Genomic DNA, 25,544 nt, shown 5'->3' with positions numbered 1-25,544 from the left:
CAGTACCTTGGGTGCTAAAAGGTTGATCTGCTTTCTACATTCCTTTTTATAAAATGTGGGTTGGGATGTGAAAGGAAGAATTATTTCCTTGATAAATTGGCACCACCTTCTACAGACAAGCAGCACCTTTCTGTATCTGTTTTCCTTGATGTGGTGAGGACCCCTTTTATTTGGCTTGCTAATGAGAACATGTTAGTAGGTAGGAAGCTGGACTTCTATCTCATCAGTTCAGCTGCACCAGTGAAGATGAATTTCTCAGCTGCTGTAGTCATGTGCTATAAACTATGAAAGACTTCTGCTAAAATAATGTTTCCAATCGATATACTGTGAATAATACACTGATCACTGAATTAGTTCCTTAGTGGGAAGGAAAGTAACAAGATTAAAGAGAAACCTGAGAATAGATTTAGTTCTCTTTTACTTCTTTTACTCTGGCATTTGTCAAGCTAAACTCCCTGCAAGTCAGAACTATATAAATATTGAGTAAAAACTGCAGGCTTTAACAGTCAGTTCATGTCACATAATTATTAGCCTCTGGCACCCTCTTATTCATTTGTAAAGCCACTAACATGAATGCATTGTGCCAGATAACAATATTGCCAGGTATTTTATTTAGCAGGTCTATTCTGTTGCAGCTTCCTTTCAGAAAAGCTCAGCTGTGCATTATGCAACAACCAGAATCTACATTTTCTTTACCACAAGGTGCAATACAGTCGATCTCAGTTTGCTTAGCAATAATATAACCTTCTCTGTTTGATATGTTTTCACATATCATAATAGCATACTGCGGTTCACACTGAATTACACACAGAGAGGGATATTTTGCAGGGTGGTTTGAAATGGCGAGGTAGTGTAGAATAACTTTACACCATTTTTTTCCAATGAATTTCATACAATCCTAGACATCTTACAGTGATTCATCTGCATTTTTAGGTAGAATGCCCTGTCTAGCAGTAAGAGCATTATATGCATTATGTGAATCAGAGATCTCGGGTAAAACAAAGCTCCCTCCCCAATAAGGATGAACTTGGCGTGATAGGAAGATGCTCACTGCCTTGCTGAGAGCACATGCTTTTATCTATAAGTGTCTGAGTTAGCTCTTTGTAAACTTCCTGGCTCATTTTCCACACAGATTTCTGTTTCCAGATGTTAGGAGTGGAACTGAAAAGTTGAGGCCAAAAATCTACAAACTGTGTTTGAAAAGTTAGGTGCAGAAGCCATACCAAATCAAAGGAAAAAACCCTACCATCTACTTTTGTTTTTCTGCACAGCTGCTGTGCTCTGAAACAGAGCTTCAGGCACCTCTGGGAACAGGTGACTCTTGCTTGCATACGTAGACATGGGCTTTAAGCTTCTAATTTTAGATGCTTAAGATATTTGACTCAACACCACATTTGCTCTGCAGCAGAGCTCTTCGGGCATATTCCTGCGGGCATTTGGCTCCAGCCTTGGGGTGTTCTTGTCCACCTTTTACCTCTGTCTGTTCTGCGTGACTCCTGGGTCTACATTCTTCTGCAATGTACAAACATGGGCTGTGATGATGCCATTGATTTCATGGTGACCTTGTGGAAGCCAACGGGCCCCTGGGCAGACCAGGACCTGTCTCCTGAAGGAAGTTGTGGGAGGTCAGATATTCCGCTCCTGTCTCGCTGAGCTCATCTGTCCAACAATTTCTTTCGTTCTTTCCCCCGCCTCCCCCCTCCTGTCCCTTTTTGTTTGGTTTGACCTTGGTCACTGATGACAAGGCTGCTTTTCCTGCCAAACCAATCAATAAGCTAAACAGAGAGAAGATGAGTATTTAGAATATGGGAAGCCAAACTCAAACACAGATAGGTTATCAGCGTAGCCCAGAGCAGACTTCTAAGCAAATATTTCATTAACAAATTTTTCATGGCAACTTGCATGTTAAAAAAAAAAAAAAAGCAACAACAGGAGAGGAAACAGTCAAGGGGATAAAGTGAAAGAACTGGGCTGGAGCCATCAGGCTTAGGCTGTTGCATTGCTGTCTTTGGTTACCAGTACTTTTCAAAACACACTTCTGCTCCCTAGAGAAATGGTAAGTGGGAACGGTGAAGATCTCTCACAAGTGAGGCTTTGAATGGCCACTTTGTGCACCTCACCTTGTTCTTTTCTCTCAGGCAGGGAAAGTCTCAGGGTGGGTGTGTTGCCGTACCGTAGGTTTGTGGTGGAGCAACATTCTGGGCACAGTCTGAAGTTTATAACTGTTTAATCCTTGGACCTCTGGCAAGGGTTGTATATATTTTCTGTTAACAAACAGGAGCCCAAGCCAGTTATATCATTAAGTTCCCAGTTAGCTTAGTGACCTATAGAAAATATATTTGTAGTATTGCAAAACCTTGTGAAAACATATCCAAAGATCTCGCTTCAGAGACTCTCTCACCCCTTCCATGTGAGACACAGCTTTTCTTTTTTTTTAATGTGTTATTGCCCTCCATTTGAACCAATAAACACTAATTAATGCTTCTTGTGCAGATCAGGATATTTTACAACATTCTTAGCATAGATTAACAAACCCTCACTTTCATATGTCATGGGAATGAGGAATAGAGGCTTAACCATTTTTTGTCTTGACAGCTATTTTAAAAGGTTGAGTGAAGGGCAGGGAACTTGCTAAATAACTTTTCAAATATTGTACAGGAGAAAAATATAGGTCACTAAGCAATAAACTCTCTGCATCCTTCTGGCTAAGGAAGAGACTCTGAATCTCCATCCACCTTTTACTAAAATGAGACCAAAATCCAAATCCAACATAAAGCATTACAGCTTTAAGTACTGAAAATATTTATTATTTTTATACCAGTAATCCAATAGCATAATCTCAAGAACATCAGTGCTCCAGGAATGTCTAGAAACACAATGGATTTGCCTTTATTCCTTTATCCAGATGTTTCTATAAAATACTCTGGATACTAGGAATCTGTAGGGGAATTAAAGATTTATTTTTAATACTTGAAAAACTTGAATTTCTAATAACTATGATCCTTTAAAATATTTTAACTGCAGATGCAACATGCTCTGGTTCTTTGATGAGCTTTGCCTATCTACTTTGTCTTGCTTACCAAATAAGGGACAACTATTTCTCACAGGCAGATGCAAGATAGTCACAGGACAGGGACACTTTAGTGATACTGTAAATGCAAGAATTAAACTATGTGTTGGCTTCAGCTCAGAATTTTATCCTTATCCATTAAAATTTATCAGATCAGATTTAGATTTTATCTGTACAGCACTGTGCAGATATACCTGAGCTGGGGAAGGAATCACCAGCATGCTAAATAATATTCGTGTGGGGCAATAGTCAGCCCTGTTTGTTGAGAACTAATTTTCATTTAGCTGTTCATGGTAGAAGTTCTTTGCATATGTTCTTACGATCTGTAATTCTACTTTACTTCTGAAATACATTTTTTTTGACAGATATTGGCCTATGAAAATAATTTCTGAGGCTTGTCTGCTTATTCTTACCTAATGTTTGCCTGGTGTAATAGTAGTGTAGCTCCCCAATATGCAATGAACACCAGGACCTTTTTCAGGATTAGGGTAATAGATGTTGAATACAATTTTTTTTGTTTAGAAAATGCTATGAATGTAATGAGTTATTTAATAACAAAACAGGTGCAATAATCATGCAGAAATATAGAGGCAGACATCTCTAAAGCTCCTGTGTTCCAAAAGGCAGGTCAGAAACTGGTTCTCTGAGGAAATACAATGTAGAAATTTCACTGTATGTCAATATCCAATTATGTTTCTGAGTTGTCTATAATTTGTTTTCTCCTAAAATTCTTTATTAAACGTGGAGCACCTAGATGCACTGTATGTAACTGTTCTGAAATACTTCTAGACTTCTAAATCTGATGATAAAATTAAAGAGATGTTTTAATTTAAACATCATGAGTTGGGAAATCAAATCTTCATCACAATTTCTTCAGTTTATTTAGTTTATGAATTTAACATCAGTTTGGGCCAATCAGGTTTACTGTTTCTTTCGGTGGCTATTTTAAACTCAAATGGATATGGAATAGAAGTGTGAAATAAACCTTTAATTAAAAGAACAATTAATCACCAGAACACACCCAAAATAATGGTGGCTTTGATTTTAAAAGTTATGTTATGGACAAAGCCACAGACTGGAATTGCTGCAGGAATTGCTGACTAAAGTGCTCTGAATTGCTAAAACATATATTAGCTGCTCACAGGAGTTTCTTCTGGTCTTAAAATCTGTGAATCCACAAGTTAGCCTCATCTTTTGCAAAAGAAGAACAATTTGGCAAGGAGTGGAGAGGAGGAGAAAAATATCGTGAAGAAAACTGATCGTAAAATCACAGATACTGACAATAGAACTCAGGGAACATGACACTGTTTTGGGGATCCAATTCCTGCTGCCTTACAGTTTTCCTTGATGATTTTAAAAACTCCTGTATATATCTGTTCCTCTCTTCTGAAAATGGTGATAAAAGGCCTAGCTTAGAGGAGTGGCATGTGGATAAACCAGATCAGAGCAAGATAGGGATTGCATCTGCTTGCATATTCTCCTGGGCAATGTTTGTGACTAGACTGTGTCTGTGGCTTTCTGATCTTAGGGGTTTCTAGTCAAAAGATATGCATTGTATCTGTTGCATTAAGTACCTTTTCATTAAGAAAGGGAGATGCCTTACTTTCACCTGCAGCTGCAAACATGAATGCTGTCCTAACAGATTTAAGGTTTGAGACTGTAAGTTACTCAGCAACTTAGCACAGTCCAGCAATTGCTCATCACTTCAGTACATGGCAATATTGCTTATGTTGTTCTTTTAAAGGGGACCTTCCACCAAATTTTCAATTTACATTCTCAGGAGCAAATCTATAAGGACCAGAGGCAGTGATATCAGTAGGGGCATGCCCGCGTCTTCGCATTGCCACCTCTCCTATCCTTGGGGCAGAGCAGAAAGAGGAAGGCAGCCAGCAGCAGCAAAAGCTACCCTCTGCAAGAAGACACTGGGCTTTTCTCAGTTTTCAGGGTGGAGGCAGCCAAAGGCAGACAGCTAAATCTTCCCTATTTTCTCCCAGCCTACAAGAAGACTATACGGCAAACGCCCAGCTGATGTGATGAGAGTGCCTCCTGCATTCACTTCACAGTGCTTCTGCTCAAAATACAACAGATCATCAAACCCAAGTCTGCCCACAGACTGCACAGTGAATTAGGAATGCTCCTCATGTAGGACTGACTTGATCTCATCTTACACATACCCCAAAGCAATAGAGAGGGGAAAATGCTGTGAAGCATTTTTTCCTTTGTTACTGCCCTTAGGGCTCAATCTGAACTTTGTAAGAGGCAAAAAGAGTAGCTAGGAAAAATGGTGAATTTCTGCATGCCGTAAGGAATGTAGGAACTTACATTGTCATCCTCTGCTTCTGCTGAGAGGGCGTGTGCAGATGTGAGCATGGCTTTTCTAGCTACACACAAGTCAAACGCAACTCATATTGCATCTCTCTGAACAACCACCTTCTACTTGGCTCTTATCTCAATTCCAGGAGGCAGCAAGATGCCACCTCAGCTGAAGGTTATATTTTTCAATGTACTTCTTAGATTGGTAACAAAATTCTGCTTTTTTTTTTGCCAGACTCTTTTTTTCTTTTTCATCTGTTCTATTACTCAAACCTGTTCATCACTGAATTGTCTGAATCCACATCCAGATGAATTGAGGGAAGCCTTATTTTTCGTTACGGAAAATCTGTATTACTTGGTGGTACAGTACACTATGAATCTGAATGAAATCTCATGCAAAATGCCATCTTTCTGTAGGTATGAGAATGTTTTCAAGACATTGACCACAAGGGGCAGGATTAAGTCTCACGAGTTCAAACTATCAGAATTTATTTGAAGCCTGAAAATTTGGCATCTCAGATTTTCCTCATTTAGATAGAATTTTCTTGAGGCACAATAAAAACAAAAATAGGAAGAAAGATGATAAGTGTTACACTAAAGCTTAAAATTCAGTTGATGATGTGTCAACTTCCATAAGAAATAACATAAAAATGTTATTGTGTGGTAAATAAACTTCACTCATCTTGCAAAGATGTATGTAGGTGATGAACTTCATTTGTTCTGAGACATTTCACCTAACTCACACTCAATCAGAAGATCTGTATTATTGGTACTGGAGGAGCGGCTTAACTGTAATACATGTTTATAGGAGTTAGGATATTGATAATGCTTGTACTCTATGGGTCAAGCTACAAAATACGTACTATTTGCAAATTTATTTTTTGAAGGATTATATGCACGGGTGCTAACAAGAGATGGGCCCTCAGTGTTTGTGCTAACTTAGCAGTGCAAACATAGCACAGTCTGTGACTTCGTCTTGCTTTGGATAAGAAAGCAAGCTATTTCCACCCTTTCCACAGCAAAACATATTCCTATGTCCAGCACTGCTATTCTGGGTGCTGACTGGATCATGTGGCAGAAGTTTTGCTTCCTCATTCCTTATTCTTGAGAATTCATTTGATGTAGAGTGCAATAGGTGAGCAGTTTACACTGTCCTTTGAGGTCAGATGTGGTCACCAGGCACGACCTGTTTGTTTGGTGGTGGTGAAAGATACCCACGGCCTCAGAAGGGTTGTGGCAACCAGGGCTGCAGTTTGTACATGTGAGCAGTGTTTAATAAATCTAAAAGGAAAAATTGTATGTATTGTATTGGAAAATACTTTATAAAGATAAAATTACTTTCAAGATAGCTAGCCCATCTATCACATATGAAAGGAGCTGCAGGCAGTGGGTGCCAGTTGTTCATTACTGGTCTTTGTAGAGAGACCGTGAATCTTCATGGCAGCTCTGACTGCTGGATTTTGTACATGGAGACTGAGGGAGATCAGAGGAGCATGACCTACTGAAATGCTGTGGGTGAACTGCTGTGTGTCAAGTCCAGGTCTGCTGCCTTGTTCAGCAGTTCCCAGAGCACATAGCCAAAACATCTGCTTTCAAAAGGGAGATAAGTGGAGATAAAAGTGTAGATTCATAATCATGGTGGGTTACATTCCTGCCCTGATGCCTAGACTTGCTGCTGAAAATCATGCAAACCCAAAGACATCATAAAATGTCCTTTAAATGACTTTTCATTTCAGCTCTGAGACTAGATGATCTGAAGCACCTCAGGACAGGTAGCAGGACACAACCTTGGCCCAGCCATCCTGCTTCTGCTCCCCTTTCATGGTATAAACAAGGTACCAAGCTGTCTCCTTGATAGATTACTACCTTGATGTGGTTAGCCATGTATCACCTACTGGCCTACCTCCCCACACACAGAAAGAGTACAGCAGTGTCAGAAAGGACAGTATAGATGTATGCTACAGTCTGGTGATACTACTCTGGCAGAAAGACCCCTCAGCCCACAAGATGCTTCTGCTTCCAATTTGATCTTTGTTGACCCTGGGAAAGTAATGAAATGGGCTGGGAGCTTGGCACATCCAGGATAACTTGGTCACAACAGTGCTGATCATCCTAACTTTGACTTCTAGGCTTGCAACAGGTTTTCCAAAATTTCAGCATGAATTTCAAAAGTCTGTGGGAGGAGGTGGCTGAAAAGTAACGGAGAGGGCAAGAACAGTGATGAGAAACAGAAAATGTGCAAAATTGAAATTAATATATGGAAAAGAAAAGTAATCAAGGGTAAGGAAGAGGTAGATGTGAGGTATTAAACATCAAGTACAGGGGAAGAACAGAAAGGTTACAAAGTAAGTCTAAAAAGTATTAAAAATCCTAAGAAAAGCACAATGAATGAAAAAAAGATTGCATGTAATGTTGTGAAAAATAATGATTTTTTTTCAAGTACACAAGGAAAAAGAGCTTTGTGAAAGAGACAGAAGGCCCTTCAAGACATGGCAAAGAAAAATTATTGAAAGGAAAGGTGGGTATTACTTAAATATTCAAGGCATTTCTTGCTCTCATGCTGTGAAAATAAAGTAGTGGTAGTGGACACAGGTGAGAACAACAAACATAGATTTCCATAGGGAGGAGAAAGATACATTGAAGGAAATTAGGATCATGCCAGAACAAGCTATTGAGAAATTAGAATATCTGAAGATTTCCAAGATAACTTGTTCAATGGGACATGGTCTAGTTTTAGTAGAAAATGTTAAGAAAGTTAGGATAGGTCCAGGTAATCACATTTAAGACCCCATTTGTAGGAGTTTGCATGGCTAAGGAAATAGCTGATAGGCTACAGTTTTCTAGCTGCTGTGAATCAGGAGAATTCTGTGGACTTCATAGGAAACTTCTGGTGGTGTAATGTTTGTCAGCTTGCTGAGGATGGTGTCAAAAGTGTTTATCTAAAAAAAAAAAAAGCAATATATAATGTTGGAGTTTAACTTCTTAAAGCAGTATTTCTGTTCCAGGGATTATGGACTTCGTAATAAACTGGACTTCAATTATTTGGCAGGGTCGTCAGTCCTGCAGCCTTCTGGCAAAGCAGCCTGTAGTTCAATAGCAGATTTGTTTAAATTAAATTTATATAAAAGTTTACTCAATTAAGTACCTAAATGAATAAAACAATTGATATTATTTATTTTGATACTGAAATCAATTTAATTGATGCTATTTTCATGACGTTCACTCCCTACATGGTTCAATGTTATAACAAAAATGCAGAACTGCATTGTAGGAGTTGCCATGGGGAAGCTGAAGTCTTTGGCAGTTGGATAGCGGACAGTTGGAGCTTTTGGCGCCTGGGAAGGCATGGGAGGCAGTTTGGGATTGTGGAGTAAATGCATTGGCTAGATCCTTCTGCTAAAATGATCATCAGTGGAATCATTAATAATGTTGAAATTCAAATTGTCAATTTTCGTTTCAGCATTAACACACTATTGAGGGAAATGGGGTCATCCACATCTCTCACAGCCATAGTTTCAAGCTATCTGCAGTGTCAAATACTGGTTTATGGTCCATTAATGTGTCCAAGGTTATCTTCACAAGCATGGCAGTAAGCAAGATAGCATGTAAGTTTTGCTTCAGAAACAGTTATGCAAAAAGGTGAAGATGTTCTGGTATATTCTATGGTACCAATATCATGGGCTACTGGAAAATCAGCTAGTAGTTCAAAAATGTACGTAGAGAAGTTCTGGAAAATTGCATGTCTGTGGGTTTGATTGATTTGAGTTCTTGGAAGAGAATAAAGTCATAAATCAGAGTCCAAAAGAAGGAAAAACACTAAAAGACTTGTGATAATACTGCAGGTACTGTCTGTAGATGCACAGAAGAGCTCATCAACTGGAATTTTTAAGGAGATTCATGAAAGACGGGCTGAGGAAAAGCCTGGTTACAACTCAACTGATCTTCAAGAAACCTTTTTGATCTCCTATCACACAAGGTTGGAAGAGACCTTAAAGATCATCTCGTTCCAACCCCCCTGCCATGAGCAGGGACATCCCACTAAATCAGGCTGCCCAAGGCCCCATCCAACCTGTCCTTGAACACCTCCAGGGATGGGGCATCCACAACTTCCCCTGGCAACCTGTTCCACTACTCTCATGGTGAAGAAATTCTTCCTAATGTCTAGTCTAAATCTGCCCCTCTCCAGCTTATACTTGCTCCCCTTGGTCCTATCACCACAAGACTTCATGAATAGCCCCTCTTCAGCTTTCCTGTAGGCCCTCTTCAGGTACTGCAAGGCTGCTAGAAGGTCTCCCCAGAGCCTTCTCTTCTTCAGGCTGAACAAGCCCAACTCTCTCAGCCTGTCCTCGTATGGGAGGTGCTCCAGCCCTCCAATCATCTTCGTAGGCCTCCTCTGGACTCGTTCCAACAGCTCCATATCATTTTTGTGCTGAGAATTCCAGAACTGGACTCAGTATTCCAGATGAGGTCTTACAAGAGAAAAGATATTTGCAAATAGACTGGATTAGGACAAAGGGGAGAGGCTAAAGAGTGAAATGAAACAAAAACCAGTGTTATGTTTGATTTTCTTCACTTTGAATGGAATTCAATGAAGAAACATGCAAAAGTGTCCAATTTCAAAGCTAAGTGTGGATGGTAAGAAAGAGGGATTAGGTAGCATAAGAAAGAAGAAGTAGTGGTGGGGGACAGAGGAAACTACCAACACTGAAGTGCTAATTGGTAAGAAAAAAAGAACTGGGATGTTGCAGGGGTTGTTTACAAGCCTTTAAAAATAATGCTTAAAGAAATTTCTCAGGGAAATTGAAATGGCATAATAGACTCTTCTCCCTCCAGACCGTTTCCCTTCCCTGGTCTTATCAAGGATGGTCTGAGAAACATTGCTGCTGGAAGGAGTCAAGTTGGAGAGGCAGGAAGTGATAAGACCTAGTTCTCCATGCTGGAGAAAACCAGAGCATCAGCTGGGCCACTGGCAAATGCAAGACAGTGGTTTGAATGATAGTGGCAAAGATATTGACTTGGAGATATGCAAAAGTTCATCTACATTTTTGTGTTTAAATAGAAATTCACTGTAAAAATTTCATCTTAATTTTCTTTGGATTTCCTCACTTTTTAAATAGGTTTATTATGTGATTCTGTCTAGCCTTTAGAGAATACAGTAGTAGCTATATGATGGAAAGCATTCAATATTTCAATTTTTATCCTTTATGTTACAATAACGCTACAGATGGAATACATTATTTTTGCATGACTATAGGCCAGAATTAAAAATCAAATTATTTGAACTAATGTGGAAAGAAATAAAACGAAGATTCTGATTTTGCTGGCAACTGCAAGCAACGTGTATCTGTGTTGTCCACATCTCTGGGTGTCAGGAATTCTTTCTCAGGGAGTGCCATCCCCTTAGCAAAACATCATCTGTCACCTCTGCATGGTGACAGCCCTGGCTATCGTCTTCAAGACAGGCACATAAGAATGCTAAGATAATGTCCCCATGTATTCACAAGTAGGACAGCATAGTAATCTGATCTGTGACAGATTCAGTCAATTCAATCAACTGTTCTGAGCCTGGACAAGTTCATTATGGGCCTTGGAGTGCGTTGGAGCCCTGTGCATGTTGGAAGAATGACTCACTTCAATTAAGATTGCACACACATCGTTTGGAAGTTAACACCTAGAAAAGGCCTCCTGTGTTCCTTTGTGGTGCCTATTCCCTTGGTTTTGAGCTGATTTCTCAGCTTGTGTAAGCCGGTGAGACCCTGTTGAGGTTAGTGGAACTATGCTCCTTTACAGCAGCCAAAGACCCATATATTTTTCCTGTTCCCTACAGAAAGGTGTTTTGGTTTAAAATGGAAAAAAGCAGCCATGTAAAAACAATGCCCTTGTACTCATCCTAGTGAAAGCAGACTGTGTGCCGAAGTGTAGCATGTCTACTTAAGTCTTGTGTGGCTGAACCTCTTTGGTGTTTAAGCATCCAGCACAGCTGTGGAAGAGCAAACAGGACTCTCTTGGGCCTACAAGTCAGTGCAGATCCCAGGAATGTCTGAGCAGCGGAAACTGTACCACTGATGAAGCTCTTAATTACAGAAGGATCACAGCTAGATTTTCAAGTCTTAGGATGAAAGGGCAGAGCTGGCAACCAGGAAAATCATCTTTGGGTCTGCAAATAGAACAAGAGCTCATATGGAAGGCACACAATGAGAAAAAAATAGATAGAAAGCCTCCTTATTATTTATATTACAGATTTTCAGAAGGCTAGATGGACTTTACTAAGGAAAAGCTAACAAATCTAGTTCAGTGTTCTAATATTGTTCAGATACCAGTTGTTATTCCTAACATTGCTGAGTAGTATTTTGACTTCACTGCAGGCTAATAAATAGTTGCTTTACAATTCTGTTATGCTATATCTTGAAATCTGTAATGCCTGTTGCTGCTCGATAGGCTGGGAAGAAAGACAATGTTCTTTAACTTGCGCAGTAACAGTTGTTATATTGCATACACTTCAGAGGCTGCTGTGAGCAGGTGAAATAGGTTTTCAATAGTAGAAGGGAAGGGACCATGTGCGTATCTGTCCCATTGTGGCTGGGCTGGAGCACCCCGAGCTCACCATAAGGAAATATAGTCCTGCCCCAAGGTGGCTCAGAGGCTCAACTGGCTCAAAGCTGTAGGAAAATGTGCTTTTTCAGTTTGCATCCCAATCATCTCCAAATGATAGGATGTATTATTTTATGTCAGAAGATGAAGAAATATTCTTAAAAATTATGTTAAATCCTGTTGTTAATTTCAAAATGAGACATATTATTTTGAATTCATTTTTTAAAAATCACTTTTGAAATGAAAAGGAACATTTCACTTTAGCTCCAAAACATATAAAAAAATAATAAAAAAAAAGACTTTTCTAAAACGTTCCCTTTTTTCCCCCATTTGAGCCTCTTTATATTAATGAATACTTTTGGTGGACTCAAAACTGCATTTCTCAGTGAGCAATTAATGGCAAAATTCTGTCCACTCCAAAATGACCTGTAGTTGATATGAAATATTATCAGTTTCAAAAATAATTCCACGCTTCTTAACCTGTAAAGCCATTCAGGATGCTATCAATAAAGTCCTAAGTACTCGCGTATCATTGTAAAGGCTAAGGGAATATATTTTGGTACTAAGGATAAGTATTAGAGGGATACTGGGAAGCTGCTAGTCTGTTTAACATCTGTCTTACAAATAAGCTTCATATGCTCTCTTTCTAAATTCTTCTCATTTAATTTGCAGAAATAATCAAGAAGGAACATTTGCTGTCTTTGGACCAAATCTTAAGGCTTTATTCAGGCAAATGCCGACCTAATAATTAGTGATCTTTCCAGCAGAAGGAATATCTGACTGACTGCAGAGTATGCAGAACAGCTTGACACGGTTTATTCTATAGTTTCATTGCCCATTGCTCTGAACACAAGGAGATATAGTTAGGAGATAAAACACTCAAAATTAAGTTACACTTTGGCTTATTGCCTTTAATAGTGTCCTTGCGTTGGAGTGATTGAAAAATCAGTTTCTTCTAAGGATGATTATATAATGTCATAATAGAATAAGCTTTGTCATTTAAAAAGATTCCAGATGTGAATATTATCACTGTGTCTTCCTCACAGTATTACTGAGGTCCTGAATGCTTGTTGCCAATGGGGCAAGGGGTTCTGTCCTACTGCCCTGCTATGCAGAAGGAAGTGTCATACAGTGAGTTTCTCTCTGGTTCCCTTTGGTGCCACATTTTTGGAGCTGCCAGGGGGTGAGTTCAGAGGGATCAGGACCCCATTTGGTGCAGGTGCCCATAATCTTTCTTCAGCTCTGTATCCCCTCCCTCAGTCCTGGTTCTCATCTTAATCTTTGCTCTTCTGCTTGTTCTTGTTTGCTTAATGCCCTGAACGGCCCCAAGATGCCGTGAGCAGTCCCATAAGTACTAAACAGGTTGAAATTTCTGTTACCTCTAAAGGTACCCACGAATCTACACCTTTCTTGTCTCTTGTGTTTGCTTTGTTTTATTCTCTGGACTGTTTTTGGAGGATGTGCCTGTCTAAGGCTGTAGCAGACAGGCTGATTCAGGAAACTTAACACAAAAGGATGCCAATGCTCTAAATCCATTAGATAAATAAGACAAAAGGCTAAGCAAAGAAAATGCATTAGGAAGTAGAGAAGAACTGGCACTGCTTGTACATTCTGCCTGCTAACTTGAAACAACATGAAGAAAGAAACTATGAAAAGAAATCCGTTTCTCTTATTCCTGCTTGTGCTCTTTTAATTATCCTCTCCCTTGTGTAGCTATTGTCTGAATGCTTTTACCCACGTTCAAGAAAAGTTTCAAAGTTCTTTCTAGCTTTTATAGTTTCATCTTGGCTCTTATTTGTGTCTTTGCACTTTCTTCCTTTGTTTTTCCTCTCCAGCTCCTCCACCTACCTTTTGCTTTCTCCCTCCCATTCTTTTACTAAGCTTCAGCCAATACCAGGAGAAAAAAAATATTTCCCTAGGAATCAGAACGCACTTTGATCATTGCCACATATGGATATCTTCCTTTTGGGAGGCTTGCTTGGCCAGGTGAACATCTGTTCCTTAGTGGTCTTATGAATAAACAGCAATAATTCTAACAGAGTGAGCTTAAGATGGCAGCTTAACTATTTTCAGGCAAGAACTTAATCGTTCTTTCTTATCTGACTCCCCCTCCTGGATTTGCACTCATGCACACTCGCGCACACACACACACACATACACACATACAAGCTTTCTTGTCTAAGCTATTAGACCTAGTTTTGCTTTAGAATATAAATCTTCCCCTCTCTATTCTGATTAAAACAAAACCTTTCTTAAATTTTACTGTTCTTCTGTAGCTTGTTTATTTATTAGGCAAAACAGTTTGATGTGAAAGAGATTTGGAATGACCCATAGCTCCTCTCTCAGGTGAACTTGTTTCCTGGCTGTGCAGCCGCCCTCCAGCCCTACCAGCTTGCTCTCCATACTGAGACAGCTCCTTGGCGGTGTTCAAGGGACCCCCTACCCTGTGCCCCTCTGCCCGCTGCCTGCAGGTTTCCCACAGCAGTCCCTGCTGCTGTTTGTTGCCTTTGCTGGACAAAGTCATTCAGACAGTGATGCCGAACAAGTCATGGAGGGAGCTGACAAAGGATACTCAGGAGGATGTGCCTGGGTTTTACCTGTATGCATCCTTCCAGGCAGCTCAGAGCCTCACTTCCCTTGCTACAGTCTGGGAAGCCCACACAGCATAAAGAAAACAAACTTTGTTTGCTGTTTCATTTGTCACTTCTGCTTGCTGCTGAGAGAAGGCACTGGATTTGCAATTGGCTGCAGCCAGAGTGAGAGGAGCAGAGTGTGTAATGATAAATAAGAAGTAGCTATGTGGAAAAAGAAGTGCACTTCTGGTATTGCGGCTGGTGCTGCCCAGTGGTCCCTACAAAGTATAAACCTGAGCACGCAGTATGTCACTGACCCTTTAGCAAAACCAGGGTTTTGCATGAAGATGAAGCTAAGGCCCTGGATCTCACCTCAGGGAGCCTTGCACAGCTCTTTTGGCTTTGCAAATAATGACTATAGATGGCATGAACTCATTCCGCTGCTCAGAAAGAAGACATGGCACAGGAGCCTTCCACTTCATGGCAGGTCTGCTGATTGTTTCCAGTTTGCCCTGTGTGGAGGGGATGAGGCTCTACGCCTCCTACTCTGCCTTTCCTTATCAGCAAAGATACCTCCCCTCTCTGAGTAAACCTAAGTCATGCCTATGCCTTGATCCAATTAAGGTACAAGACCTGTGGATACATGAAAACTAGTGGGGGAAAGGAGTCATTTTTAGTTCAGTAAAAGGATATGAACAAATAAAACACAGTTAAAAACCGCTGATATGGGAGCACCCTTTTCTTCTGAAGACTATCAATGGAAACAAGGGGAGAGCAGACAGGGAAAGGCAAGAGAACACAAGAAATGGAGCAAGAGGCAAAGTGAACAGGATGAAAGAGTTGACAAGTTGTCACTTTCACTTGCATCGGCTGAGAAGGAAGCACTTGGCCACCCCCCTGTGTGGCACACTTGATGTATCTCAAGGCATGACAATATGGGTCTGTTTGTTTTGGTCTGGGGGGAGGGGACTAGTTTGTTTTCTTAAGACTATTAAGTCCTTCTAAGTACGACTATCGGCATCCTATGATTGAAAGTGACAAACAGAAGCAACCCTATTTAAAACCTGCCACTTTGAATTAGTGGAAGTATCAGCTTAAGTTTTACAATATTTTACTGCTCCATTTTTGCACTCTTTTACATAAGGACAGCCAAGTAAATATCCTGGTGACTTGTCTTTGCCAGAATTCCTCCCTATGCTCCCGCCCCATTAGCTGCTGCCTTATGAACGCTGCGCTAAACAGAAAGTGACAGCAGCTGACAGTGCAGCCAGGGCCAAATTATCAAATGTCTGAAGTTGCGCCCGCGTAGCCATGCACAGGCTCATTCGTTCACATGCAAAGCAGAGAACTGCATACAAACAGGTATTCATGCACGTGAAGATGTTCTTGCAGGACCTTCCTCCCTGGCCATGCACTGTTGAAAGCTGTATCTAAGAGAGTTTGGTACCTACAGGTTTCCAGTGTTAGAAGCTCAGACTTTTGTACCATTGAGTCATTTTCCATAGAAAAGAAAATGATTTTGTTCAATTTAGCTTTAGACTGTGAATTTAGTGTCAAATTATGCGCCTGGAATGCCCAAACAGTCAAAAGGAGTGAAAAGAAGCTTCTTAGTGGTGCTGTTAGTGTGCGAGTACTGACTCCAGTCTAACTTGAGTCACTCTGAGCTGCTTCTGAGAGGGCATAGTCTGTAGGTACCCGAGCTGGCTGCTCAAGTTTGGGCTGTCCAAGTCCCTGAAAGATTCTTCCCCACCTGAATTCCAGCACTGGCATAGCTGCAGCTCCAGTTCATATATATCACTCCTGCCTATGAGACATCAGCCTTCAGCGTATGAGATGCCAGCTACATTGTACTGTGAAACTGTGGTGTGATAAAAAGCTTGAGTTGCTACCTCAGATCTCCTCTTGGTTTCGGTCATGTCCGGGAATCACATTACGCACTTCTGCTTTATCCTCTTTAACAGGAAATATCCATTTCTCATAATTTGTGTGTTCCTCTTCCCCCTGGGAATCATTGCTATTTTTGAAGGCTTTCCAGGCAGGCTGCCAGGATAACCTCGGACAGGAGCAGAACTGAACCTCGGGCTTCACTGGGATCCATGTCTGCTGGGAAGCAGAGGATGTGGGGAGGCACAAAGAGTTGAAATATTTCTTGGTAGCCTTTATCTGCTGCAGCAGGCCAAGGTGCACTCTGAGCCTGAAGTCTGCTCATTGAAACCTTCCCCATTGCTTGAAAGGAGTAAGCCATTTTGGCTTTCAAAACAAAGCTACATTTCAATCTTTGATCTTTCTTTTCTATTATTTGTTTTTCATAAGGGGAGAAACAGACGAATATAATGCAGACAAAGCAGGTTATTTGTAAACCAGTTTGAGTACTCATTAAATCTTAAAGGCTGTATTATTCTGACTTTCAATACTGATGCACAAATAGCTTTTCTTTTTTCCTCATGGATCTTCCATATGGCCAGATGAACAGGCTGGCTGCATGGCAAGCAGCAAAAGGAACAGCTGACATATAGTTTGCAACCGCACTGCAACATCTGGGCAGAGTTTGGTCAACTGCATGCCTGATAATAGTTTTCACATCCAGGCAGAGAGATTCCCTTCTATCGTATCGTGTAAAGTAGTAGAGGAAATATTAGTGTCAGCTCTGAAGTGTACAATGAGTGGTGTGTTGTAGCAGCAAAGCAGCCAAGCCTGTGTGCTACAATACACAGAGCACTGAATTGGGAGGTAAGAAATTAATTTTATCGCTGGCTCTTTCAGTACCTTTCTGTGGGATCTTAAACAAATTATGTTTTCTTCTGCTTTTCAGCCTCTGTTTCCCCTCTTACTCTGTCCATTTGTTTGTTGTTGTTGGGTTTTTTTTTTGCCTTACTAGTTTTTCCATAAGCAGTTGGTTGTCATCACGCACACACTCGCAATTATGGCCCAAAAAGGCATTTATGACTCACTGGCCAAAGCACATAACACTCTTTCCTGCTCACCGCTTCAGATGGTAAAAAGATACCTTGGGAGAGATCAAGAAAAACAGTTGCTAAAGGTCAGTAGCATAGCACTTCTGGTGGGATTGCTGCAAGAATATGGGAAGAGACAGCAAGGCAAAGAAACACACTGATGAACCATAGATGGAACCGGGTGTATAGGTATCCATGTGTGCTAATGCAGAGAAAAGATAGCTCATTGAGCAACCTCTCCTCCTCCACTCAGATGAAAAAAACTGTGGCAAATGTTTCAGAAAGTGCTCCCTTTCTGTCTAGATGCTGTTGTTTCAGCAGCAACTAAGGCTTCCAGTGTATCCAATGAGTAACCTGGGAAAGTGAACTTCGCATCTCCCTTCACTTTTGTTAAATATAAGGAGAACAGCTGGTGAATGGAGCTATTTTCTAGGGTCTCTTCCAAGGTTTGCTCAGTCCCACTTAGATGAAGGAATGCCCCAAAGTACTGCAGATCTTTTTGAGGTGTGATTTCACAGCACCAGCTGAATCAACGTTCAGCTATGCTGGTTTGCACATGGAGGAAAGCTCCATATGGTGTGTGAATGGCATCCCAGTGCCGCCCCTCCTACCCAGGTGTAGAGCCCAAAGCCTGGGGGGAGGGTGGTTCTGCAGAGGAGGGGAGTATGCCAGGGAGACAGCATTCCCCCGTCTGTGCTCCCTGGGCCAGGATCCACAGATCCTGGCTCCCCTCTGCCTCTTCTAGATTTTGGCCCAATGTTTTGTCCTCATTTTGCTTGTTCTGTAGCAACAGTTTCTTAGCAAACACCATTCTCAGAGTGGTGCTGATATTAATTGATGAGGCTGGTGCTCAGAGTTGTCTTGGCATGGTAAGGCACTATCTAAGTAGAAAAATAAACAGGCATGTTCACTCCAGTTCCTTTCAGAAAATGGAAAAATAAATCAATGCCTCCCAGATGGAAATGAATAAAATCATCAGCAGAAAAATATCTTAAAGCTCCTAAGAAATCTCTGAGAAGGGAGGATGAACAGCCCTAATTTGCTGGGAATTTTGTTTTCGCTAATAAAAGAACTACTCTGATGTTGTGCTGTGAATAGAGTAGAGTCTGGGGCTTCAGAAAGGGCATATCAGGAGTTTATATCCTTTCAGAAAGAAAATCCCTATCTGCTGTGGAAACATTGTGATTTGTCTTGCAAATTATTGGTTTTCCTTTGAAAAGGCAAGGATGGGAGATTTTGTCTCACACTTAAATGCTTCTTTCATTCCTTTTAACAGACCTGACATAAAGCATTTTGTTTTTAACAGGTCGTTGCCACTGGCTCAGGCTGTGTGATGGATGCTGTTTGTACTGTAAAGAAGGGGAGACAATTATATTGGGTACAGCTTTAACAACAATAAAAATAACATTTGAAAGCAGAATTTTCTTGAGAAGATATTTACTAGATAGCAGTATTTGTAATATTGAGCAATATATTTTAGGTGCTTTATATATTTTAACTACAGAAACTCTTCCCAGTTCATGATACGAGTTTAGATACGTATTTTTGCCTTAAATGCAACCTAGATGAACTGCTTTTCTAGTGTATGATGTTAAATATGAGCAATACATTTTCAAATTAGTATGTAAATGATCAATAAAAAAGAGCCATAACCACAGACATAACCTGAAATACAAAGATTTGAGCTTTCTTTGATACTTCTTACATTCATTTTTCCCTTTCACTCCTGAAGTGACAATGAATTGTTTTAAAAGACCTTGAGGACCTGATACAGTAAGCTTTGAAATCATGGAGTGCATATTCATTTTAAAGACACTCAATGGCAGTTTTACAGGAGTTGTCAAAGCAGAGTTTATAAAAATATCATGCTTGGTTTTCTACCACATTTTACTAAATAATAATGTAAAAGATCTCTTACTCTTTTTATTTTTTTGTTTCAAGCACATAATTTCTTTAGTTTCAAGTGTTGTCCCCTAAAAATGACTCTACTAATGTTTTCACAAAGCATTTTCTGTTACTTAAAGTTCTCTGATGACTGGAATAAGAGTCTGTCTGTGAAACAGGAGCTATTATTTGTTCAGACTCAGAAAGAGCATCTGACTCAAGTCTTGGGAGAAGACGGGACACAACTCAGTGCTGGCAATGCAAGTAGTTGGTCTTCATCAATTTTCATAATAGTTTCCTAGTGAAGATAACTGGTATGATTCTCAGGATCAGCTGTCTACTTACTATGAATAATCCAGAGTGAACAGTGCGTGTAAGACTGAAGAAGGGCTGTGTTGAGAAGTGGAAATTAAGACAATAGAGTCATTACCTTCTCAGAAAGTGGGTGATTTCAGTTCAGATTGTGAGACAGCTTATCAGCAAAGGCCTATGCAGCTGTATTTAAGAGTATGGTGTCCAAGAACTATGGTGTTTTTCTGAACAGCCCTCTGAAGTCAAGATTCCAGGCAACTCTCTTTTGCTGTCCTTTCAGACGGATCGTCATCAAGGTAAAGTGGAAGGTGGTAGATGTTGTACCTGCCCTGATAAAAGCTCAGAATAATTTTATGATGTAAAATGTAAAAAATGGTTAGAATAAATGTTATGGAAATTGCCCTTTGTTACATTATTTGACTATAATTAAAAGAGAAGCCAAGTGCTGATAGCCTAGCAGAGAAAATATTTTCATACTTATCTAATCTGTGGTTTTAAGTAGGGACAGACAAACTCATTTTACCTAGTTTCAAACCCACTTGAACACTATTCAGCAAAGCACTTACGGTCGTATTTTCAAAGCCTGAGGTCTTTTCTTTCCCCCACAATGGTATCACTGCTGATATTCCTTCAGTGAGAAAGTTCACATGGTTTTACAAATGAATTTCAGGAGCATCTGAGTCTGAAAGCTCTGTGAAAGTCTGAATTATAACTCTCTGGTTGTCTCTTTTCATCCCTGAGCCCTTCCTTTCCTCTCCTTAAAGCAATTGGCATACAGGTCGTTAGCGAGTTGTCTATCCAGCACATAAAATGCATGGAGTGAGAAGAATATAGGTTGTTCCTGGATACCCCGTAGGGTCCGTGTCTAGCCAATTTTTTCAGACAAATCTATGTGTTCAGTTCAGGTTTCTGGGTACCTTTTTTTTGATTCAAGATGAAGTTAAGGCTTGTTGAAAGTCTGAGAAGCTGCAGAATTTTGAGATACAGAGCAGGAAACAAGAAATGCGTGCCCTTGAAGGCTTTCTCTATCAGGCTGAAAGGGAACTTGAGCGTGCTATCCTGCTTTGTTTTAACTGACTTTAATAGACTGAGTGCAGCAGCCAGTAAAAAAGACCGAAAGCTGTGAAAGCACTAATTAGTTCTAACACCTGGTAAGAATGACCTCAAGCGTATGGATGTTCATAATATGTGTGCAGGATCAGGCCTACTATTTGTTCCAACTCCTTTGTATGCATGAACAGGGGACCAGAGTGGGTTCTAGCTGCAAAACAAAGACAAAAGGCTTGATATAAGACAATATCTAGTTGTTCTTACTAGGTGGCAGGATTAAAAGTCAAAGTATGGATTGCTTCATATTACTTTGCAGCTTTGAAGAGCTTACATACACCCTGGTTTTATTACCATTGTTTATGCTTCTTTCAGCATATATGCCAAGACAGAGTGCAGATGAAGAGGGAAGAAAAGGAAAAATAACTCTCTTCAGCCGCTTTGGGGATGGTCTAAGGATGTTGGGTCCCATTTCATACTTGCAAATTGACCTATAGCTGATACCAATACAAATGCATTCCGGTGATATTGTGAGCTGACAGACAAAAGCAAGCATTGCTTTCTAGTCATTTGTCCTTTTTAGTTCAAACAAGACAGAAAATTAGAGTGAAAGAAGGCCAATCAGAAAATAAAGATCTGAAAAACTGTTGCATGACTGCACAGTGAGACCAGATGGCTGTATGAACTGTCTCTCCATACACATGAGCACATGGGTAATGAAGTAAGATTCACACTCATCATCTCTCTGTAACATCCACTGTGTCACATGGAGCCTGTGACCAAGTCTTAAAGATCAAATAGGTGCCTTTTGTCGGAATGATGATAAACACACAAGCCTTGCTGAGTCCTGTTCCTCCTACTCATAGCTTTGGAAATCTGTCATGATTTGTCCAAAAATGATGACCCATGTTAGCTGTAAGTTGGGAGTGCTACAGAGATTGGTACGTACAGTTTTCTGTGGGAAGAGCTCTGTACGATCTCTGTCATCCAAACCAACACTGAAGAGCTTTTGGCTATTTTTTCCTACCTTCTATCATGACTTACTGTTTCCGTTACTTACTATTTCTGTTACGACTCATTATTTCTGTTCCTACTGTATTATTTTCCCCAGAGTCTAAGGCAGCTGTAGTTACTTCTACCACACTTTCATTTCATCCTGTATTCACATTCTTTCACTCTCATAAAAGCAACCACTTCAGGTCTAATCCAAAGTAAAACAGAAATGAACTACTAGAACTGAGAATTATTTTGGCATTCTTCATTCTGGGACAGTGCTTTGCAGCTGCGTGTTCTTGGCTCAGGCAGGACTGAGACAAGAAATGGGAAACAATGATGGGACAATGAAGGATTTCATGAAGTGTTTAGCCAATACCCAATTCCCAAAAACATTTCTTCATCTGACAGTATTTTTTCTGCCGGTGACTTGAGTTTGTATTGCTACTGTGTATCATCCCCTGGAGTAACAAGATGCCTACAGGCCTGGTTTCACATTATTAACCTATGAGTCTTTCCATCCCTGTAATGATTGCCTTGAAAGCACATCCAGCAATGCTGGCTGTCTCAAAAAGCAGATGACCAAAGGCTGAAGTTGCAAGGTATTTCTTTCATCCAGAAACTTCACGCTGCCACTTTTAGAGGTCATGTTTTAACATCTCAAGTTCTCAGAAGGTTTTTAAGCAAAGTACTGGGCTATAAGAATGAGTTATGAGTTACTGAATTCATTTGCTCCATGTGAGTACTGATACAATCCTGAGTGGACACCTCAGGTTCTATCCATATGTATGATGTTGAATTTAAATACAAGGAGACATTCTCTAAGTCCCATCACTGCTTTATCTATTCCAAAACGATGTCTAGGAGTCTGATGTGACCAGGGAATTTCAATCACATTCCTTTCTTCCTCTGGCCAAGTAAACACTGAAGTCTTCCATATGTAGTGGAGCAGCTTTAACAGAGACTTAGCCTGCTTTATGGGCCACTTGTTAGCACAAATTTCTGGAAATTGGACTATATATGTTCAAGTCACTGCAAGCAGATGGAGGATATAAAGTCCCATCTTTCATACACAAAACTGTGTTTACCTCCCCTCGTGATTCAAGGTATTGGAGTGAAACAAATCATTAAGCCACTGCAGTCTTCAGTATCAAAATAGTTTTCACCTTTACTTTTTTTTTTTAATTAATTGTTATCCAGTCTGTGTTCTCCCACATTCTCTTTCTGAATAGCTTCTAAAATTGGGACAGGACCTAAGGTTGCTACACTGCATATTCCACCTCACTAAAACAGAAAAAAGCAATTAAATTGTCCAGCAGCCTATTGGGCCCATCAGTTCTTGCCAACTTCAGCTACCTCCCTTCCGTCACCCACAGTCCACATATTTCTATTTTCTCCCTGAGCAGCTGGGACTAACAGTGTTCATTAGTTAAAGGTGCACTATAAGGTGATTGTCACTACAATGAGGTTATATTTCCTTGAATTACACGAAGTTCAACTTTGTCTCCATCTTTGAAAGGCAAGTGAGGTAGTGTAACAACTCAGAATGCTGAAATGAAAGCTTCTCTGTAACATGCAGGGAAGCGTTAAGTTTATGGGAAGTGAGAGGAAGAGGTGAAGAGCTATAGTGCTGCTATTGATTCCCAGTAAAGAGCATGCCACTTAAATCTGCATAGATGTGTGAATTGATCAACCGAATTTCTGGGCGCTACAAGATAGCACCTTCTTTCTTAAGGATGGAAGCAACAGACAATGAAACTACAGCATCTTGCAATGTCCCTGAGATATCAGTACCACGTGCAAAGACATTGAGATCCTTGCTGTATTCTGACAGAAAATGATGACAATACAAGGAAATATGCGCTAAGAAATGAAGTTGTTCTCTGCTAACACAAGGGCAGGATAATGATGGGCTTGTCCCCAGATAGCAGAAGGCCCTGCTTCACTCTGTGATGTCTGGGCTTCAGCCAAGCAAGTATTCAGGGTACTAGAGCTGGCTCAATTTCTGCCATGCTCGGCCTCTGCGGAAGTGAGTGAATTGCAGCTTTAGAAAAGAATCGGTTCCCAAATCTCTTGTTATTCATTTTTGCTTGGCTGCTGAGTTGTAAAACAGTCCTTGGCACAACTTGTTACAGTACATCTCCCTACGGTTTTCTTGTGTGCCCATGGCCACAGTACGTATCCAAGCTTGGAGACAAAGGTGAAACTGTTCCCTCACTCACAATTGCATTGTGCTTCAACAGGCGTTTAAATGCAAGGGAGAAATTCAGTTGCTTAAACCATGTCTTATTCTACCATTTGAGACATCTATGCTTATCTGAGATATTTCCTTGGGGGAAGCTGGCATGATTATGGACTTATGAGAGACCTGTAAGCTTCTGGAGCATCAATGGCCACCAGGTTGAGCACTGTACAGCATCTCCTGTAACACAAGCTGCCTACATTAGGCAAAATAATTGAGCACCTGATATTCTCTTCAGCAGAAAATCTAGTATAGACCCAAGAGGAGCCGAGAGAAGCTTCCTCTAACTATTTAGAACTCTTTGGGAACTCTTGTTTGTTTTAGGCAAAGAAATTCAACAAATCCAAGCTGGAAAGATTAGGTGTGGACATGGGTGATGTTTCTGCGAGGGACACACATGGTGAATGGGTGTTATCCTTGCTTAAAATGTTTCTAACAATCTTGGTCATGACTGAGTTTTTGTTCTTATTTGATTTTTTCGATTATCCTGTTTGTACTTTGTTGCAAGTGTTCCCTCACTGCTTGAATATCATCATCTCCAGGCATGGAGTAACCTTTGTCAGTCGAATTATATGACTGCTCAGAGACTGACACCTTAGACCTCCTGAAGGAGCTGAAATTATATCAGACTTTTCTCAGGAAGAAAATCTGGAGAAAAATTCAGAAGTTGTTGGTGTACAATATGAGAACAGAAATTTGGAAAAAAAGGCTTTATTATTAGAAATCAGCGAGAAGGAGAAAGCCGTCATTTGTTAGAATACAGTCTAAACCAAGGCCAGCTATCGAACTGCTGTAAGAAACAAGGGGAAAATCTCAATTAGGTTCTTACTGGACCTATGTCAATATCTTTAGTGGCGTCCACCTTCTGCTGGCCCACGTGGTAAAGAGAGTCAACGGCTGGGATGGGATGAAACAGGATTTGACTTAGACTAGTTAAAACTTCCATAGGACCTCATCCAAGGCTTCAGTCTTATGGCAGCATGAAATTCCCAGCCATAGCCCCTGGCTATTATGGGTATCTGGAGAATCAGCTCAGAAAAATTGTTGTCTTAAAAATAATCATATTTTTCCTGTTCCTTTTCAGCTAAATCAGTTTCTTGACCCAATTCAAGATGCAATTGTGTACCTCTAGCAAAGGGAGTTGTACAGATGCAAAGATGGGCCTTAAATTGGCCAAGGGAGCTGCCAAATGCCTGAGAAGGTGGCAAGAGTGAAACACACAAACCACACGGGTAAGAGTGACTTTCTAGGTCAAGAAAGAACCTCATTTTACCAAAATGTTAATTCAGCATCTTTCACTAAAACATTCACTTAAAATATGTTTGTCATGCTGGAATGTGCTAATGGCCGCAATCAAGTTGTCTTTCATCTGCAGGCAGTTGCTGACCTCATTAAAGCAAATGGTCTTGCTAGCCACATATCACTGGTGTTACATAGAAGAAAAAGTTTCCTATGAAGAAAGATAGATGAAGATAATGAAAGACTTAACCTAAGGAATTAAATCTAAGGGCTAGCCAATCAACTTGAATCCATGCAGGCCAAAGCAGATTTCTCATTGCAAATGT

The sequence above is a fragment of the Cuculus canorus genome, chromosome 3 (genome assembly GCF_017976375.1).
Source record: "Cuculus canorus isolate bCucCan1 chromosome 3, bCucCan1.pri, whole genome shotgun sequence".
In the NCBI taxonomy this organism is placed as follows: domain Eukaryota; kingdom Metazoa; phylum Chordata; class Aves; order Cuculiformes; family Cuculidae; genus Cuculus; species Cuculus canorus.
This window is presented reverse-complemented; position numbering follows the sequence as displayed.